Raw genomic sequence first — 20149 nt, 5'->3', positions numbered from 1 at the left:
ATCATTTATCCCTAATCCCCCTGTGCCCAGCGTCTCATTAGTGTGATTCTGCTGTGCAGCATGTTCACATAATGTCCACAGAGCTCTCAGTTATTGAACTTTGTTCTTTGCTCCAATATAGTATTTCTTTCTTTGTATGCCATGTGCGTAGTGTTCAGAGCGCCACCATATTATCTACCTCTCTCCTTCTTTTATGATGAGTCACAGGCCCAACCTGAGGCAACAGAGCTCAGGGAAGGGGGGAGAGATGTGATTTGAATTCAGCAGCAGTCAGGAGGAGACGGAGGGAAAAGGGCAGTTTATTTTAAGATGCCTCAGTCTGTTCCACTGGGTATATTTGTCAGAAATAATTTAGAGACGCTCCAGTGGAACTTAGAAATAAGATGTATATAGCCTACTGTATATGTGTATGTATGCATGTTAGAGTGACTTTTAGGGGCAAACATTTTTTCATAACCATGCAGTTTTTCTAAAGCGCATAAATCAAATTATCTGCTGGTCTCTGGGTAGTTGATTGTCCCTCTGCTGGTTGTTTTGGATCAAGCCCCCAGGAAGTGCGCCGGTCGTTGATCCCAATTTTCGTAGTGGCCAAACGGCAGTACTACAACTTCTGTGTTCGTCACGTGATGCTATTGGGCCCAAAAATACTTTTTCCCATAGACTTACATTGGGAAAGAGACGTCTGTAACTCAGCGGATAATTTTTTTTTTTAGGTAAATCAACTCCCCAGTATGAACACCCTTATTTAAATCCTTAGGTCCTAAAGGTTGTAAAATGCACTAATAGCCGAATCCAGAGTTATATCCCTTCCTCTGTTCATGTGAATGAGACCCAGACCGTGACGACAGCGTGACGTTGGGACCCCGTGACCGAGCGGACGCTACTACGGTTTTTTATAGCTGCATTGAAGCAATTTCCTCGATAAAAAAAATTGTTGCATCACATCAAATTCATTGATATTCATTAAATTTTGAATATTTTCTTATGAATTGTTGACATTTTATTTATCCACCACATGATTAGACACTTTTTTTTAACACAAAATGTGCTTCAATCCTAAAACACAGAATTCACAAAAGTTAAAAGGAAAAATACGGAGTAAAAAACAAAACGGATTTCATAGAGCCCTAAGAATCTTTCTCTTATGTTCTTTCTCTGAAGCCAATTTAGCCAAACTACAGCACATGGTCTAATCTCGATAGCCTTCCAGGCCACTCTAGTTGCGCTACTTTAGAGCTGAAGGAGGGAAAGTAAAAGCCGGCTACACAGTGGAGCAAGTGGAGCGAGCAGCCAGCTCCGTGTAGGAAGCTGATGAGCACTGGCGTGTCGTTGACGCTGCTACCTCAGCCTTCTTGTGAACCCTGTGTAAAAAGAGTAGAAGTGGCAACTTCTTCCCTCTGTCGTAATACCCACACTCACCATGAAATGTCTCAATGCTTTGATTTCTCTGCTTACTCTTCCGCTGCGTGTCAAACTCTACTTTTACACTCGCATTTGGGTGATAGGTTGTTGCAATCAGATGAAGAGCCATGCATGGCTGTCATGACTGCGGTGTGTCAGCTTCATTTTCTTTATTTACACCATTTTCAACCCACCTATATACTGTAGGGTTGTTTCGTACATGTGTGGGATCAAGAGTTATACTCCCAACAACGGTTCCTCCATAAGCAGAAGGCATTGTAGTGGTTTTAGTGTTTTACGATATGAGCTTGAGTAATGACATTGAAAATTTACTATGCCATCTGTTGTAAAGTCATGAATCAGAGTCAATGTCACATTGGGTTACCTCTCAATGAAGAAAAGCTTGTGGCTTTTACTTTTTAATAGCACTCAGAGACCACTATCGCCTCCTCATACATAAGAGAGACCTGTAATACCTGAATGGTAAGACCATCAAAGGGGCATACATGACATGAATATACTATTTCAGATTTTATATGTTTTGTTTTGTATATAAATATTAGGGCTGTTAAAGTTAACGCGATAATAACACATTAATAAAACTTGCGATTTTTAATTAACCTCTTGAAGACCATTAATTTCTTTAACGCATTAAAGCAACTTGTGATTTTTGATTGTAGTGGGCCTAATTTTAGAGCTAGAATGAATACACTAGCATCATATGAAACTAAAAAACCTAAGGAATCCATTGGTATCGACAATGTCATTCTAGCTTGTCGGGAAAGAGGTTAAATAACGCTCAAAATTTACTCTAAATTTTTGTGAGGAAAAACTGGCTTGGCCATTTTCAAAGGGCTCCTTGCAGCTTTTGTTGCCTGGACAATATTTGTCATTGTTTTGTGTGGTTAATTGATTTCCAATAATAAATATATACATACAGCAGCATATTTGCCCATTCCCATGTTGATAAGAGTATTAAATACTTGACAAATCTCCCTTTAAGGTACATTTTGAACAAATAGAAAATGTGCAATTAATTTGAGATCAATCGCGATTAAATATTTTAATCGATTGACATCCCTAATAAATATATATACCAATAATAAATGTTTTTTTTATTAATTTTCTTCTTTTTTTTCGACAAACTGAACGTTTCCATAGGTTGGCATAATCTTCCTAATTCTTATGTTAAATAGACCATTTAACAAAAAAAAAACACTGGATTATCTGAAAAATACACTGTCAGAAACATGAAAATGTTAGCTCATGCAAAATTGACATTTTGGGCATCCGTGGTTTTCAGAGGACATCACGATGTGTACATTTGATGGACTTTTAATGTCCATATATCAAAATGTTCTAATATTGAACAATGACATTAGTCATTCTCATTTGTGATACATGGAACTCCCTCATATGCCACATATATAACAGATACTATATGTAATTTCCATGTTTGCACATTACGTTTCTCATCAAAGGTGATTCCTGAATTTGTTTTACGATCCTGCTTTGCCATCACTTTGATGTTGGTCACCTTAACCCCATGTTGCTGTGCTGCTGTCCCTTAGATGCCATTGTTGGTCTGTCCCTTTCGTAAAAAGGCAGAAAAACAAAATGGTACGCTTCATGTTTAAATGCTTCCTGCCAGATAAGGATGAGCTCTCAGAGCGCATTCATCAACAAAGCAGAATCCATGCGACAATAAATTCAGCCAGTGCACTTTTCCATGATCACAAAATGTCACAGCAGTCAGCAAATTGAGTTAGATGCAACGGCAGTGGGAGATAGCTGAACAAGCTGCTTATCTTACTCCTAACTGCTGGCTGTTTGAAGCCGTTTTGTCTAAAATCATTATTGTTTTTGTATATACTGTATATATTTTTTTTTTCTTAATCTGTCGTTATATAAGATATACTTTGAGCCACGAGGATAAAAGCCCAGGCAGAGAAAGACTGCACAGTGACAGAGGCAGACTATCTTTGAAATAGTGGCAGTTGTTTTCTTTCCTCTGGCATTCTCCCCACAGCGAGTTACCATGCTTAACAAACACATCTAACCACCCCGAGGTGCTCTCTCTGCTGCTCTCTGGCTACCGCTGGCCCAATCTGTTTGCATGGTATAATACTGTACCCTCAGAGACAACGAACAGGAAGAAGACAACAGGAAGAGAGAGATGCTGTTGGCGTTACAATTAACTGTTATGGTCTAAAACACACAGAGATATTAAAATACACAGCAGCTTTGCTTCCAGTACTGGAGGTGTTAATTTGTGTGGTCTTCCTGTGTTGTGATGGTGATGGTGATGATGCTGTTGATGTTTTTGTTGTTTCCCCCTGGTTGAGCAGCGTTTACCCTCTGGATGACATTGAGAACTGCTGCCCCCGCTGCTGCTGGTGTTTAAATGTGAGTAATGAAATAACACGTTAATTTGACTCTTCTTCGCCGTTCACCCCGGGTCAGCGATCTCCTGCGGCGCCAGCTGCTGCACCTAGCTAAATCACAAAGCATCCATCCAGCAGGAGGACGAGGAGGAGAGAGAGGGAACGACAGAGAGGAACCGAGAGAGGGGAAGAGACATACAAAGAGGGAGAGAGAGAGAGGTCTAATGAGGAGGTAGGAGGCCAAAGGGGAAGGCTGACTGTACTTGAATGCAACATGGATATTCATCATATGCCTGCAGTATGGGTGTTCATGGTTTAATCTGCTTTCCGTCCTTTATGCTGGAGAAGGGCGACGATATATATCGTCAAAACGTTATGAAAATGTCTATCGTGTATATTTTTCTATCGCGATATAGGCTAGGCCCATATCTATTTATTTTTTCTCTATAATTTCACTTAAAAATGTTCATTTTGCACTCACATTCAGTTCAGTCAGTCACCTCAGTCTGAAGGCTCAGACTGTACATACGATAAAGTCATTGTTGATATAAAAAAAAAACTCATGTATGATTTCATAGTTTGACTTTACCATAAATCTGCCATGGCCTCAAAATGATGCCTCCACTGCTGTTTGACTCTTAAAGGTAGGGTCGGTAATCTTGACATAATAGCAAGAGTACCCTAGATCAGAATTCATTAACTCTTTTCCAATGAAAGTAGCTAGCAGCACTATAGCTCCAGAAGTTCCTAACTTTAATGAGAAAGTCACCCAGTCGGCAACACTGACAGTCCGTCTCTTCAGGCCTCCCTCCAAAGCCACTCCCCCAAAATTATCATTATGAACGTAAACAAACAACGAACATGGCTACTGTTAGTACTCGCAGCTGGCCGGCCGTTGGGAAAGGTTTATTACAGTCCTGCAACAGCCGGAGATCCTAGATTATTTTGCTTTTTTTGTCAGAGCATTTGATTTATTGATCGCTGTCGGGATGTAATGAGAATTTAAACAAATATAACAAAAAATGCATTGGAACAACACTGCCAACCCAACCTTTAATTTGAGGGTATAATGTCTGAGCAGGTTGCACAATATGAAGAACAGTTAGACGCTTTTTCTTCCACCACATGTGTCTCTCACGCATGTAAGATTTATTGACATCAATAATATAGCCCTCTGCCTGTGCACAGCAAGTCACATGGAGTAAGATACACCTGTCAACTGTTGATGCAGCTTATAGGGGAGCGCAATGAACTCCCACTAATGCATATACAGCAGAAATATAAGAAAAATTGGATCACACAAGATTGTGTGATCTTATGACTATTAATAGTGCAGCTCTACTGAATGCACTCAACATATTGAGAGAACCAATATATGCAACCAATGACATACATTCACATCTCCCCCCCACCCCCAGTAACTCTATCTCTCATCTGGCCACAAGTGATGAAAGCACTAATCTAATCTAATCGACAGAGCCACACACAAACCCACTGCATATCTCCCTTCATGGATTAACAGAGCGAAGTGGGGAAAGGATGAAAAATAAAGTGAGTCAGATTAGAACTGATCACTTGGAAGCCTTCTGAACGATGGGAGAAAAAAAAAAAAAAAAGCACATATTTGTTAGGAACTTTCCTGTTCTGGGGAGCGGTGCAGCTCGGCCTGCTACCCCCAGCAGTGGTGAAAGCTGGCCTTTGAAGTTGGAAACGGAGCCTGGAACGTAATCCTGTAAAATATAGTTCTAAATAAAGCTGCATCAAAATTTCATTAGCTGGTGCCCATGGCCTGCAGGCTCACTTTCACCAATTTCACTAGGTGACATTCGACCTCTGTGCATTGATCTGATATGTGAGGCAATACATTTCAACTGATCACGGCTCCTGAGGACACGTATAGCTGTTTATTTGTTCTGCGCCCCCAACATACTCTTATTGTTGAGGTGCTTCAGTTGAGCTGCAACAGTAAAATAAAATAACAAAAATCTCTTAAAGCTACAACATGCACTAATTCACACATTAGAATAACAAAAAAAAGGTTTTTTTTACGATTTTTAAATTGATTTTTTTAAAGCCAGAATCGATATATTTGTTTCATTTGAGTCTATGCCGAGATAGAAGGAAGTTACCGCTTTTATTGTTGTAGTCTGAGTAACGTGACGTCATATCCGTTCCGTATCTGTCAACCAAAACAAACCACAGCGATCCGAAACTAGAAAGTAGAAAACGGCGGAGGGTCCACGTGGATACGACCTGCACCCTCACATGTTAAATCAAACGTGGTAAACACTACACATCCAGTTAAGTATGGAAACACTTTGGGTTTCACACAATGCAGGAAAAGCAGAGCTAGACATCACGGCTAAAGCTGCATGTTAACTCTGTCATGGACAGGAAACGTTATTGTATCGCGGTAATGTGCGGTTGAGCCGTCACTCTCATCTCCGTGGTCAAATGGGCCGACGCTACAACTGTAGAGCACCCATATACTGACATTTATGTTAAATGCATTCAAACGGCCCCGATGGAGCTGATCATGGATGTATAAAGAGAACGGAGCTGACGGGAGAGCTAGCGACGACCTTGGAGAAGATAGAGGAAGTATACACCTGTGACCACGCCCGGTTTTCAAAATAAGGTGTTAACAAAGGGAACTGTATATACAAAATACATATATGGAAATAAGATTGATTGGATTACATTCACCAGAAGTATAAAACATTACATGTCCCTTATAAATTTAGAAGAAAATACCACTAATTTGAAAGGGAAATGTCTTTATTCTTTGATTTTTGGGTTGCTGGGAAAAGAAATAAAAATAATGCCTGACAATGACTGATATATTTGACTTCAGAACATCTTTGACTACATACATGCATGTATTTTTACTGTATTAATTTAGATATTTTCCAAAATAAAAGTCCCTAGAAGTGTATGATTCAACTTTTTCCCATGGTTTAGTGTTAAAAAAGTTAACAAAAATTGCAATAAATCGTAACATCGAATCGCAATACCTAAAAATCCCAATACTTGTAAAATCAGCACCCAAGTATCAGGAGATAGGTGTAGGAGATTCCAGCCCTATACAGACGTAGGCAAAGTTGTTGGTACCCTTCCATTAAAGAGAGAAAAACCCACAATGGTCACTGAAATAACTTGAAACTGACAAAAGTAATAATAAATAAAAATTTACTGAAAATGAACTAATGAAAATCAGACATTGTTTTTGAATTGTGGTTCAACAGAATAATTTTAAAAAACAAACTAATGAAACTGACCTGGACAAAAAATGATGGTACCCCTAGAAAAGATGTAAAATAATGTGACCATAGGGACATGTTAAACTAAGGTGTGTCCTGTAATTAGCATCACAGGTATCTTCAAACTTGTAATCAGTCAGTCTGCCTATTTAAAGGGTGAAAAGTAGTCACTGTGCTGTTTGGCATCATGGTGTGTACCACACTGAACATGGACCACAGAAAGCTAAGGAGAGAGTTGTCTCAGGAGATCAGAAAGAAAATTATAGACCTTCATGTTAAAGGTAAAGGCTATAAGACCATCTCCAAGCAGCTTGATGTTCCTGTGACTACAGCTGCACATATTATTCAGAAGTTTAAGGTCCATGGGACTGTAGCCAACCTCCCTGGACGTGGCCGCAAGAGGAAAATTGATGACATATTGAAGAGACGGATAATACGAATGGTAACCAAAGAGCCCAGAACAACTTCCAAAGAGATTAGAGGTGAACTCCAAGGTCAAGTTACATCAGTGTCAGATCGCACCATCCGTCACTGTTTGAGCCAAAGTGGACTTAATGGAAGACAACTGAGGAGGACACCAAATCATAAAAAAGCGAGACTGGAATTTTCCAAAATGCATATTGACAAGCCACAAAGCTTCTGGGAGAATGTCCTCTGGACAGATGAGACAAAACTGGAGCTTTTTGGCAAGTCACATCAGCTCTATGTCCACAGACGCAAAAATGAAGCATCCACAGAAAAGAACACTGTACCTAATGTGAAACATGGAGGAGGCTCGGTTATGTTATGGGGCTGCTTTGTTGCATCTGGCACAGGGTGTCTTGAATCTGTGCAGGGTGCAATGAAATCTCAAGACTATCAAGGCATTCTGGAGCGAAATGTGCTGCCCAGTGTCAGAAAGCTTGGTCTCAGTTGCAGGTCATTGGTCCTCAAACAGGATAATGACCCAAAACACAGCTAAAAACACCCAAGAATGGCTAAGAACAAAACATTGGACTATTCTGAAGTGGCCTCCTATGAGCCCGGATCTAAATCCTATTGAACATCTGTGGAAGGAGCTGAAACATGCAGTCTGGAGAAGGCACCCTTCAAACCTGAGACAGCTGGAGCAGTTTGCTCACGAGGAGTGGGTCAACATACCTGTCGACAGGTGCAGAAGTCTCATTGAGAGTTACAGAAATCACTTGATTGCAGTGATTGCCTCAAAAGGTTGTGCAACAAAATATTAAGTTAAGGGTATCATCATGTTTGTGTAGGTCAGTTTCATTAGTTTGTTTTTTTAAATGATTCTGCTGAACCATAATTCAAAAACAATATCTGATTTTCATTAGTTAATTTTCAGTGAATTTTTATGTATTATTACTTTTGTCAGTTTCAAGTTATTTCAGTGACCATTGTTGGTTTTTCTTTCTTTAACGGAAGGGTACCAACGATTTTGCCTACGTCTGTAAATGATGAGTCAGTGTTTTATATTATAAGTCACGTGTACATGTACTGTACATGAACCCTGCTCCAGGGATGTTTGCTGTTGTCGTGCAGCACAGAAAGGTCACAGCAACAATAAGAGAAAGCAGAAAAGAACATGTGGACAAGACGTGTTCAAAAACACATTTCTGCTTTTCTTGCAGATTCATAGCCTCCAGCTAGGTTGTAGCAGACAGCTCATCAAAATGAGTGACAAGTGCTGGGGTGGGAAACTGAGGGGGAGGAGGGTGGGACAAATAACACACTACATTATCTGCCTCAAAGAGAAAACATGCATGTCAAATCCTTAAAAAAAAACAAAAAACAGTGCTATCTTTTTAATGTTTCATTTATGTTGAGGTTTTGGTTTACAAGGTGAGACTGATCCTCAGGGTGGAGCTACACCCCATCCCCAACCACTCAATTTGATTACGCAGCACCAGAGAATGCTGGGTAGCCTACATATTATGAATAAAGGAAAACACGTAACGGGTGTACAGCCCCTGATAATACAGAGGATGTAAATATTAACTGGATTCATTAAGCATTAATAGGCTATATGCCCTGCATATGTTACCCCAATTTCTCAAAGTAGACAGCAAGCAACTACAACAACACAAAGCTACAAAACAAAGCAGTGACTTGTTGAATCTCAGGGGCCTTTTACTTGACATTTTTAGGCTAGATGAAACGCACAAATACGAGTTCATAGACATGGAAACCACATTATATCCAGCAGCGTAACATAATTGTGAATGGCCCCATTGCAAATTTCTTTCTTGGGCCCTCACCCCAAACACAAGCACATGCTCGTGCACACACACGCACGTACAAACACAACTAATTGCAAAGCAGACAATTGCTGTGCCACCATGGAGAGGCTCACCATGCAACACCCGTACTGCAAACCATCCTTAGATCAGCACCACGGACAGCAGCTGGAGGGCCAAATTTATCAACGCTAATTTAACAACCTGCCCTGGACTCAGCAGCCAAATGTTCTCACAGACACAGATTACAGTAGGTGCACATTTTTCATCATATGAGATGTAACAGTTACAGTGCTATAGATTTAAATCCCTGATCCCACTCCATCATAACAAAAAGAAACCAGTACTCAACCAGTTATCTATACGATACCTCCTCATTTCACTACAAAAACCTTAAAGTAGCAGCGGGCTGGAGGGAGATCACCAGAGAGCTGAAAGTTTCCTACTGCTCTTGGCTATATTGTGTGTTATTTCCAGTAAATATCACAATGTTAAACGTGTATTTTCTGTTTAAAAAGAACAAACGTAGGAAGATAAGTGGTTGCGACTCCAGTCCGATCTCGGGCACACAGCTGATAGGTAGCCTACGTGGTTTGTTGACGTGACTTAACAGAAGGGCATATAGCGGATGCAGTATGTACACGGTGTAGGAAGGTGATTTTTGGGCTCCCTGTGGTCCCTGTAGAGGTGGTGGGAATCTGGTGTGTGAATTTATTTTATTAATTATCTATGAATTTATTATCATCATTACTGTTTATTTATTTATTTTCATTCATAAATTTTAAAAATGTAATTTATTATAATAAATATTTACTTAATGGTTTTTATTTATTTATGTTATTATTATTATTACTACCATTTCTTTTCAAATAGTAACTGTAAATTCAAAAAAACGAACTATCTGTTATATGTACATATTATTTTATTTGTTGTGGTTTAGGTTGTTGTAGTCTTTTCTTTAGGAAACAATAAAAAGCATGATTAAAAAAAAAAAATCTGTGGTCAAAGTTACATTTTGGCACCAGGTATTAAAAAGGAAAAAGAATGCAAGGAAAAACAAATACGATATCTCTGGTGCATCGATTTTGATGTCATAGACGTGCAATGTTAAATAGATGGCTGTTGATGTTCAGTTTTATTTTAAAATTGTAAATGAATGACATTTACAGCAAGCTATGGTAGTGCAAAAATACAAAAGGTGTCCTACTTGTGAAGCAATAAATGCTGCAAAATTTGTACATGCTAAATGCTCTCCCCACATTTAGAGGTCTTTATCTTTTGAAACACCACCAGTGTCTACTCGGGTTTAAGAGTGGTCAAGGGCTTGTTTTGTTTTCAATGCAAAGGTGCCACAACCACTTTCATAAACATTAATTTTCCCCCCGCACAACCCCCCAACCCACACATCAGATGAAAACACGGAGCATATTGGTGGGGTAAACTTGTATGGAGGTCACCATTTCCCCAAATTACAGACTGAAAAAGGCCAGGGCTGCTTTTTTGCAATCATTTTTCATCAGAGCCCCAAGGGCAAAATCTGTCGCCAAAGTTGCTGGAGTGCACTCAAAACAGACCAAGGCCATGTGTTTTAGACAGCCACAACATACATCTGCTGTTGTCATGGTAGTGGTGTTTATCCTACCGATGATTAGAGAGGAGAATGTAGCACAAGAGGATCGGATTATAATACTACCACCAACGACCTGCGGTAAACTGAGACTTGCCTCATCCCGGACCAAAACAACAAAAGACGTCATCTTGTCGACAGAACTGACCGACTGTGATGCCGCTCAGTGTGCCGGCTGTAACGCTCAGCTGGTGATCTGCCTGTCAGAGAACACAGCGGGAGCTAGGATTTTATCTCTGGCCACTGATTATCGACCAGTTCAACTCCACATCAAAATCTCTTTAAATAGCATGCAAAATCTATAGAGTGGTCCGGTCAGTCAAATCAACTGCCTTTAATCAATAAGAGAAGTTCGACAGAACAATGCCTTCTTTATACGGAGAAGCTGACTTGTGCAGTGAGAGCCGACAGGGTGATGTGGAAGATAAATCAAATAACACATTCAATGAAAAGATGATGGGATTTCTATGACATTTTGCATTTCGGAGTACATGTATACATACTAGGGCTGTCAAAGTTAACGCAAACTCGAAGATACTGGCATCTATTGAAACTACAAAACCTAATGAATCCATTGGTACCAACCATGTCATACCATTGTCGCAAAGAAGACTAAATAATGCTCCAAACTTGTGCAAACTTTTGGCAAAAAAACTGGCATGGCCATTTTCAAAGGGGTCCCTTGACCTCTGAATTTCAAGATATGTGAATGAAAATGGGTTCTATGGGTACCCACGAGTCTCCCCTTTACAGACATGCCCACTTTATGATAATCACATGCAGTTTGGGGCAAGTCATAGTCAAGTCAGCACACTGACACACTGACAGCTGTTGTTGCCTGTTGGGCTGCAGTTTGCCATGTTATGATCTGAGCATATTTTTTATGCTAAATGCAGTACCTGTGAGGGTTTCTGGACAATATGTGTCATTGTTTTGTGTTGTTAATTGATTACCAGTAATAAATACATACATTTGCATAAAGCAAGCATATTTGTCCACTCCCATGTTGATAAGAGTATTAAATACTTGACAAATCTGCCTTTAAGGTACATTTTGAACAGATAAAAAATGGCTGATTAATTTGTGATTAATCCTAATAACATGCTGTATAAATACTGACACCTACAAAACCTTTTCCTGCATGTTTATCCAGTCTTACTCTCCTTGAAAGCACAGTGGAATTAATGTGTCCCTTGACATTTGATCTTTTCAGAGTCAGCAGAAAGCGCTCTCCTCGTCACTTTCCTGCGGAGTTTAGCAGTTCGTCGCCTCTATTACTGATGCTGTCACCTCCTATGTCCAGGACCTGCTGCAACCAAGTCTGCCTGATCGAAATGCTGCTGCCGTCTGCATTGTTAAACTAAGCAGTGGAGGTACGGGCTAACTTGGACATCTCTAGCCGCGAGACTGATGAGACCCAAATTGTTCTTGCTGGCTTGCGTAGTCGCCACTCGTCCACTCTGGGTGTGTTCTATCAGCAGCACCACTCACTAGGAAAGAGGCTCATCCATCAAGGCCCGCATGCACTTATGATGTCTTCAGTGTTTTTAACGTGACTACCCCATTGAGCTGTACTTCACTGCATGATTTCCTACATTTTGTCCCACAGAATGGGTCTTAACTTCATGTTTTTACACAAAAGTAAATATGTTAATACTCAGAAAGAGTTTTTACTTCCACTTGAGAAAGATTCAACGTCACTTACACAAAAGAACACGTCTTGTTTCTGAATAGAAGTACTGTTGCTACTGTTGTCAGTTCAATACACTGTACCTTGTGCACTGCTGTACACAGATGGTTAAAATGCTGACTGGGGCCATTGAGGTGTTAAGTTATTTGATTATAATGGACACCTGCCAGCTTCTCAGAAACTACTACTTTCCATGGCCAAGTATTCAGTATAATTAAATGCAAAATCTTGCTTAGTATACAACTAAATCAATCATGTATAATGTAGATTACATTACAAAGTCCTCAAAGTGCAAGATAGATAATATCTTTGAATACAGCCACACTGTTGCACCGCCTCTTCAAGGTCGGTCCAAGGAGAGTCTACGGTGCGGCGTCGGGATGGCAGCCTGTTCATCATGATTGGATCAGCAGGCCTTCGCAGGGGGGTTAACACATCCCAGCGTGCACTCTACCCCCCAGACACCATTCTCTTTCCTCTGCATACATAAGTAATCAAGTGCAAGGCCCATTGATGTCGATCAACAGCTCAGAGCCACAGACAGTCAGATATCCAATTACTCCTTATGAAGGTCAGGATAAGTGGGGGGTCAATGTCGGATCTGATGTTAAGTTAAGACTGTAATTACTAACGTGCCATTAGGAGCTTAACTACCATGATGAATATGTGACACATTGATTTCTGTATGGATGAGGGCAGAGGTGCAGGCACATCCGCGCTATGTCATCATGGTCCAAGAGTATATGCCAAGGACATACTGCACATATATCATGGACAGAGCCTGTGGCAACGCAGGGCTCCAGACTAACTTTTCACATTGGTTGCACTGCTGCGCCTAACTTTTTCATTTAGGTGCACCCAAATTTTGTTCACTGCGCCCTTTGGCGCCGCAACAATACATTTTAAGTGTTTTTTTCATTTCCCATAGGCCTACACTAGGGATAGATACCAGAAATGTAGTAGTTGATACCAATACCAATGAAATTCCACGATTCTACTTACCAATTCGATACCACGGTAAGTAAAACTATAAATCCCATGTACTTCAACATACACTCCTTTATTACTGTTTTCATACTGGGTTTTTTTAGGAAGTTAAACAGGTCATAATTCCCTCTATCATCTTTTTTATATTGCTGTGAAAACATCTCCTTCAAACAACTGGATTTATTCAAGTTTCTTGCCAAATTACATTTGAACGCATCATGATAACGTTAGAATTTACCTTTGTCCATATCTACTGAATGTCTGTCCAGCTACCACAGGAAGGCTGTCTGCTTCTTTGAGTTTCTTGAAAACATTATATAAATAAAATGTATTATTATCATTATTAATAGAGCCTGAACGCACCATAATGTAAATCAATGACACGTCCGGTTAATTAGCTCTCGTCCTGCCGATTTCAACACGGATTTGTTGCTCACAATGTAGCATTATGGAGAGTGAGTTACGGTACCGTAGAGCAATATGTTGATCCGACGTGTTTACATAACACGTTGGTATAGAAGAGTAGCGTAATGTAATGTGTGTGTGGTGAAGTGACAGAGAGAGAGAGAGAGAGATGTGCTACAAGCAGATCAGCTGTTTGGCGATCATCGGAGCAGAGAAGAAATTAGCGGTGAAGCTGTCTCGTGTTATTAAATGTACTCTCACACAGACTCAAACTTTTTGCTCTCCCAACTTGTGAAGTTAATCCAGCGGCGTGTTCAGGATTAGGCATCTCACCGCGGACCAGGGAGACAGAACGGCGCTCCGCCGGTGATATCAGGTCTGGAACGTTCAGAGCCGGGGACAGGTGTAACGGGCAGCGCAGCATTTTTCTTGATGTAAAAACAATCTCTAGTTGTCTTCATTATGAATTACCTGCATGTTTTATGGTTGTGATGTTTCTTGAGGAGGAGAACAGGGTGCGGTTTCACACATACACACACACACAAAGAGAGACCTGCTAAATGTCAGGTGCACCAGTCTGGAGCCCTGCCACAATGTTATATTTAGCACACATTCCAGTCAAGCTACATTAAACATCAACTCTGTCAGATTAAATGTGGAAAAGCTGTGGAGAGATCTGGCGAGGTCAGGTCTACAATTTTGCCACTAATGAGTCCAACTCATATTGTGGTTATTTCATTACAGCGCCCACTGAAAGCAATTACTGGTCCAGTTGTGACACTTTAACGCCATCTCTCCGTGATCTCGGTCTGAGCTGCTGCTGCCGCCATGACAGTCATTTCCTGTTCCTGTCCCGGTAGTTTCCAAAAACAGCTGGGAGGAACTACTTTGAATTGATGACCCCGCGTGGCTGACAACTGAAGGACGGAAACCGAATTACTCTTTGCGACAGTCATCCAAGCAAACACCTCCACAGCCCGGGAAGATTATGCTGAGTGACTTCAGCTGGGGTCAAACTAGGGCTGTGTTGTGTTATTAGAGCTTCAGTTACATGACGTCTGCACCATACACTGCACAAGTAGTGTCACAAAAATGAACTACAAACAGAGCCGTTACCTCTATCCATGCAGATGGCATGTAGATGAGAATAGTTACAAGGAGAAGATAGGTGAGAAAATAGTCACAGTCAAACAGCTGACAACATGGAAATGACATTCCTCTAGGCCCTGAACTGCATCCAGGTCCACCCACACTGGTTCACAAAGAAAGGAGCCAGGAGCCATGTATGAAACCTTTTTTTGCTGGGAGAAATGACAAAAATAGATATTGAACAAACAAACCTTGAAACACCCGTGAAAATGTTGCTATAAAAACGCCTGGAGTCAGCAGTATTAAGGGAATAACCTGCTTATTCACAATGCGCTGAGATTTTGTAGCTTTGGCTTTTACATCGGTTGTAAACAACCCACAGATTTGCCTTTTTGGAAGTGAAAATCAAGGCCAATGTTAATATTATTACACAGTCTGTCTGTTGTAAAGCTCCATTTGATTTAAAGGGGACCCATCATGAAAAATTCACTTTTCCACATATATTTGGGTATGTGGAGTGCCCACAAACTGTGAAATAAGACAACCCAGTCCGTTTTTTGTGGGCTGCTTAGATCAGAAAACATGTGATTCTGTCATAGTATAAAGAACACCACCATGTGTATGAAATCTAAATTAAAAAAAAATCACTATGTGAAATGGCTACTATGGGGACTAATATCATCATACATGAATACAATTGGACTCATTGGATCCACAAGAGTCTCAGCTTTCCAGGCATACTCAATTTATGTAATAATGTAACTGTTTAGGGACCCCAGTGTGCAGAAAGATTCAAATACATCATTTTAGAATAGGCGAAAATAACACACTTGTACTGCATGCATAAAACTGCATGTGATTATCATCAGCGACTCGTGGGTACCCATTGAACCCATTTTCATTGACATATCTTGAGGTCAGAGGTCAAGGAACCCCTTTGAAAATGGCCATGCCAGTTTTTCCTCGCTAAAATTTAGCTTAATTTTTGATTATTATTTAGCATTCTTTGCAACATGCAAGTATGACATGGTTGGTATCAATGGACCAATGGATACACATTTTCTTAGGTTTTCTAGTTTCATATGATGCCAGTATCACTCAAGCGTTAAAACGGAGCCTGCTACAACCTCTGAAAGACAGAATAGCGTTTGGGTTCACCGGCGGGCCGTCGGATTTTTAATTTACTAAAAATCGATACAGCGTTTTGGAGAATCAATTCAGTATCGCAAAACATAATATCGTGATACTCATGTGTACCGATATTTTCTTACACCCCTACTTCCTAGCTCACTTGCAGGCTCACTAGAATATATCACCAACAGCTTGAGAAGGTGCGGCATATTTTTCTAGCAAGTCAATCAGAGCAGACTGGGTTTTTCGGGAGGGGGTCTTAAAGAGACAGGCGCTAAAACGGAGCGTTTCAGACAGAGGGTGAATACAGGTATATTCAGACAGTTTAAGGTAAAAAAAATGTTTTTTTAACATTAAGGCATGTAAGCATGTTCAAGTAGAAACCCAAAATACAAGTATGAACCTGAAAATGACCACGATGTGTCCCCTTTAAGATTAAAATGGTGCGCATGCCATTTCACAATACGATGATGATTATGACAGACAATTCTAAGTGTATTCACTTTTATTTTCATTTAATAAGCGGTTTGGATAGCATGGCTTAGCTGGGGGTTTGTTTACAACCTACATTACCACTTGTATTAGTTGTGGTAGGAAAGGATGGGCTTTAATGTAGAAATAATGATGCATATCTCTGATTATTTCTGCTAGTTGGAGAAACAATTTACCAATAAGAGCTTCGTAGGCGAGATTGAGAACGGGGATGTCATTTTCCTACATAACAGTTACTCCATTAAAAATGGTGACAAGTGTGAATGAGTCTGACACAGGGTGTTGCAAGACGAATGGTAATTCAGTTTGATTGCCAGGCTAGGCCTCGAGGTTCGGATTCGTGTTGCTGTTTCTGGACATCTCTGTCCAGAAAACATTACATCAAAATTCAAAGACAGCTCTCCTACCTCTTTATGGAGTCGATTTATGCTAGCTGGCAGAAGCATCTGTAGCAAGTTAAGAGTTTGAATGTGCGACCCAAATCACAGCTATGGTGCATCGCTTCATAAATGTTCTCATCCAGAATGAAAGACTCGGATTAACGGCGCTCCAGTTACATTTTAATGAGCACATGTAGACACTAACAATCAAGCCGTGGATACGTGTGCTCTCAGTTTATCCATAATAGTGAAGCAATTCATTAGAGGACAGAGCACTAAACAAAGTCAGACGTGCGAATGCTTTGGATTCATTCTCCGTGCCTCCGTTCCACGCTTCCAGTCCATTCAAATCAAAGCTAAACTGCTATGTTGAGACGTTTGACTGATTACATTTTAATGAAAGACTTTTAATTTGGGTCCTGCATTGTACGAATGTTGTTTGAGGTGACTCGACGGAAGCCATGAGGAGAGCCAATATTAAAGCCCACAGATAAAGCCACAACAGGCACATAGCAATCTCTGACGGATACACAGATTTAGTCACCTGCTTTATGTTTGGTTCAGCAGTTTAGCGAGAGAGAAAAAATGCTTTGTTTCGTATTCAGCAAAAAAAATGTGAATGAGCTTTTGGAGTCTTTGGATTTCAAGATGGCAGCCTATTACAGTCATTTTCAGCGTATCCGTGTCATCAACTGTGCTGACACAGCTCCCTGAAGATGGAGAGCTGGCTTGGTTTAATCATCTTCTCACCCACAGTACGATGATCACACTCACACACACACTGCGAGGAGACGGGTGGATGGATGTGGCATTGTGACGGCACTCAGTCCCCATCACATTATGATACCTTACACCTCACTTTCCCACATCACAACACATTCCTTTATTATTTTTGTGGACATCTGGTCCTGGCAGACAACAAATACCTATGCAATACCCATATGCAACTGAAATGGTTGCACTCTGGAGCCCTGTATGACTATCAAAGAGCAGCCAAAGGAGCAATCAATATCTCACCGATGCAGTGGCGAGTCCTCTTTGTCAATGCAAAAGAGGATTTGAGAGGTGGATGTCAGTCTAATCTCACCGCGTGCAAGGCCGCATTAAAAGTACCACGGACCCCTGGGCTACAACTTTTTCCTCAACTACTGCCCCGTCCATTCTGCAACAAACATCAGCCACGCTTAATTTGCATACAATAATGCATCAACAATCACTCACGACTGCAGTTTAATCTAAAATGAATACATAGTCATATAATCCCATAGCCCATAGTGAAGCATACATATACAGTACAGAAATTGTTTCACCAAAAGGTACAAGACGGCTCACTGTTTGCCAATATCCATCTGTCTCTCTCTCACACACACACGCACATGCACACGCACACGCACCAGGCTTGAGCCGCGGTAAGCTTGTGTATTAAAACGGCGGTGAATGTGTGGTTCCTTCACTGTTGATTCGGCTTCCATCAATACTATGGGCTTAGCTACAGATAACAACTCAGTGTGTGTGTGTGTGTGTGTGTTATAGCCTACAGTTGAGTATTTGAATACACAAGGTCAAATGTGAACATCTGATATTGTACGGATCCGTTGCAGAACTATAAAAACTACAGGTATTGTAGAACAGATATGTAGAAATAAAAATTAATTTCAGTTCAAAAGCCTGAATGCAAACGAGAAGATTACGGCTCTTGAAGCTGTAGTGGGTAGAATTGGAGCAAATATGATTATTATTATTTTTATGAAACTGTCACTATATCCTGACGGTAGCACATGAGACAGGTACAAAAAAATTGTGTTCCTCTGTGTCCTCCGGTGCTCCTAATGGCATCTGCAAGATTTCACAGACCGGAGGAAAACAACCAATCAGAGCTGAGCTGGAGCCTTGCCGTCTCAGAGCAGCTGTCAATCACTCGTGAACTCCGGTCAAACTAGGCAGCGCTGATCAAATATGAATCAATATTCTGTTACTGTAATGCCTATTTCTCTCCTCAAATGTCTTCAGAAACATCTTGTAGTGTACTGTTTACCTGTAATATGAGAAAGTTTGTGATCCGGCAGCCATGTTGAGATCAGTTGAGGAAATACCAAGCACCGGCAACCAGCCGGAGCAAGCCCAGGTATCGCTATCGTGATACCGCTAAATTTCTTGAAGAATTTTCCAAAATAAATCATAAATTACATGTCATTTTGTGATATTTTTTCCTCTAGTATGGGCTGTCCACACATATATTTAACATCTGCTGTTGAAAAACTACAGTCAGGCAGGCTTTAATTTCTGCACACGACCTCCTGAGGTTATATAGCTGAAGGCTGTGAAAACACAATTAGCTTTTAAGGTAACAAGACTGCACATTATAACCTTATTGATTCAAAATGTACCGTTCTTTTAGAATTCATGGAATTATTTATTCAAGAGAAATGAATTTGTGTTTTCAATGGGAGAATGAACGGACTGTTCTCAGTAATGTATCCAGCACTAAAGATACTAAAATATAAAACCAAACGCAAGCTGTGAACCATTTCACCTAGGGTTAAAACAGCATGAAAGAAACAACCAAAAGCATTTTGTTTTGATCCACCTAACCCAGCATTCACATACTGAGGCTAAGCAATGTGACCACTTCTACCTTGCAGTCAACATCCAGAAAAAGCCAAAGCGATAAATGATTTATGCAGACTGTGCGTATGCTACCACGAGACCCATTAAAAATACAGAATGTACACACAACCAACAGAGGACTGTGAACTGGGTTTCCTATAATTCCTACAAAGGCTGTGTGAGAGTATTTACACTTCAGTTTAAAAGCTTCTCTGGGGTCTACCCATTACCCAAACATAGTAGCTGAAAATATCAACTCAAGTGTGTATATGTGTAAAGATAGATAATATAATTTACATACTTTACACTAAACAAATATTAAAAGTGGAATGTTTTTTTTTGCGTTGTGACCTGAAATCAACCATCACCTTTCTTCACATCAACGTCTTTTCACATCCAAAGTCATCAGTGGAGCATAGCTGACCAGAAATGTCAGCCATTATCAGCAGAAGCCATTTTAAA

The 20149-nt window shown here is 40.4% G+C and overlaps 1 protein-coding gene across 2 annotated transcripts in view; it reads right to left on the bottom strand.

Annotated features, from left to right (window-relative positions):
• The window catches only part of oxr1a (oxidation resistance 1a), a 187897-nt gene that overhangs the window by 152453 nt on the left and 15295 nt on the right, over nucleotides 1-20149 (bottom strand). The window lies entirely within an intron of this gene.

Source organism: Sebastes umbrosus, chromosome 11 (assembly GCF_015220745.1).
Source record: "Sebastes umbrosus isolate fSebUmb1 chromosome 11, fSebUmb1.pri, whole genome shotgun sequence".
Taxonomy (NCBI): domain Eukaryota; kingdom Metazoa; phylum Chordata; class Actinopteri; order Perciformes; family Sebastidae; genus Sebastes; species Sebastes umbrosus.
The sequence above is the reverse complement of the archived record's forward strand: the minus strand, read 5'-3'. Positions and strand labels throughout refer to the sequence as shown.